Raw genomic sequence first — 1,961 nt, 5'->3', positions numbered from 1 at the left:
ATCAAATAACGCCCCGGTGGACGCTAAGAATGGTCGACCTAAAATTGCAGGAATGTTTGGGTCCTCTTCTATGTCAATGACAATGAATTCGACTAGAAAGGTTAAATTACCCACTTGAACGGGTAGGTTGTCAGCAATTCCAACTGGGTGCCTAATGGTTTGATCAAAGAGTCAGACACTCATCTCTGTTGGACTTAACTCACCTACTCCTAATCTCTTATATAATGAAAGAGGCATAACACTCACACTCGCACCTAAATCTGCTAGTACATTATACATGACACAATCACTAAGTAGACAAGGAACAATAAATTCACCCGGATCACCCAACCTTGGTGGAAGTTTTGGTGGAACTGTCTTCACCGGGTTTATTTTTATGGTTTTTGTTTCTTGCACTTTCTTATTCTTCTTCTTTTTCTTTCTAGAGGTATCACAAACTTTATTACCTATTACTTGCTCATACTCAACTCCTTTTCTTGAAAATGGGATGGGTGGTCTGTATGGTGCCACCACTGGCTTTACATACTCGGGTGGTGGTGGTGTTGTAACTTCTTCATTGTTACTCACATCAAAAACCTTCCCATCTTCTGATGCTAGTTTTTCAGAATTAGTTGACACCATATTAACATTCTCATTCTGAGGATTTACTTCAGTATTACTTGGTAGCTTTCCTTATTCCCTCTCACTCATCATGCTAGCAAGAGTACCTACATGTTTTTCTAGATTTAAAATGGAAGCTTGTTGAGTTCTTAATGACAAATCAAACCTCTCATTTGTTTGGGTTTAAGATGTAATAAATTATGTTTGAGATTCCATTAGCTTTGCCATCATTTCTTCCAGATTTGACTTTTTCTCTTCGGTTTATTGTGGTGGTTTATACAAGCTAGGTCTTTGTTGATTGAAAGTGTTGTTTTGAGTTGGTTGGTTATTCGGACCTTGTTGGTTGTACGAGTTATTGTTGGGTCCATTTGGATTGTAAAGAATGTTTTGATTTCGATTGAAGTTTGGCATTCGCGGTTGATAATTATTTTGATAATTATTTTCCCGGCCTTTGGTTCATGTAGGAAACATTCTCACGTTTTTCCATCGTTTGCTCAATTTGGCAATCTTTCGTTAAGTGTGGTCCACCGCATTGCTCACAACTGATTCGTATTACGTGAATATCTTTATTCATCTTTTCCATTCGTCTCTTGAAAGCATCTATTTTTGCGGAAATGGAATCAAAGTCATGGCTAGAATTGGCTCTAGCCGCTTTAGATGAACGAAAGATATCTTTTTCCTGGTGCCACTCACGTGAGTGGGAGGCTGTGTTATCATTTATCTTGTGAGCTTCGGTTGCGGTTTTCTTCATAATGGAACCACCAGCTGCTATATCGATGTCTTTTCGTGTAGTAATGTCGCATCCTTGGTAGAATATTTGTACTATTTGATAAGTGTCTAAACCATGTTGCGGGCATCCTCTTAACAACTTTCCAAATCTTGTCCACGCCTCATATAAAGTTTCATTTGTCTTCTGCGTGAATGTAACAATTTCTCCTTGAAGTCTCACGGCTTTGGATGCCGGAAAGAATTGTTTAAGAAATTTTTCAACTAAGACATCCCATGTATCAATCGCCCCTTCAGGTAATGATTCTTACCAATCTTTGGCTTCTCCCTTTAAAGTCCAGGGAAACAACATGAGATAGATCTGTTCATCCTCAACTTATCTGATTTTGAATAGAGTACAAATCCTATTAAAGGTTCGAAGATGTTCGTTTGGATCTTCTTTTGGCGTACCACTATATTGGCATTGATTAGTTACCATGTGTAGAATTTGTCCTTTGATTTCATAATCTGGCGCATTAATGTCTGGCTTAATAATGGCGTGTCCTTGGCTAGTACGTTTAGCTCTCATTATGTCTTCCATACTTAGAGGTTCCGTTACTTTCATAATTGAATTTGTTGAATCTGAATCACTAGAG

The 1,961-nt window shown here is 38.2% G+C and overlaps 1 non-coding gene across 1 annotated transcript; it reads left to right on the top strand.

Moving 5' to 3' along the window:
* The first annotated feature begins 1,439 nt into the window (after positions 1-1,439).
* LOC139869755 (small nucleolar RNA R71) lies at positions 1,440-1,546 on the top strand. The gene has a single exon (XR_011766336.1). It is a non-coding gene; the product is annotated as a small nucleolar RNA R71 (small nucleolar RNA).
* The last annotated feature ends 415 nt before the right edge of the window (positions 1,547-1,961 follow it).

Source organism: Rutidosis leptorrhynchoides, chromosome 9 (assembly GCF_046630445.1).
Source record: "Rutidosis leptorrhynchoides isolate AG116_Rl617_1_P2 chromosome 9, CSIRO_AGI_Rlap_v1, whole genome shotgun sequence".
NCBI lineage: Eukaryota > Viridiplantae > Streptophyta > Magnoliopsida > Asterales > Asteraceae > Rutidosis > Rutidosis leptorrhynchoides.
The sequence above is the reverse complement of the archived record's forward strand: the minus strand, read 5'-3'. Positions and strand labels throughout refer to the sequence as shown.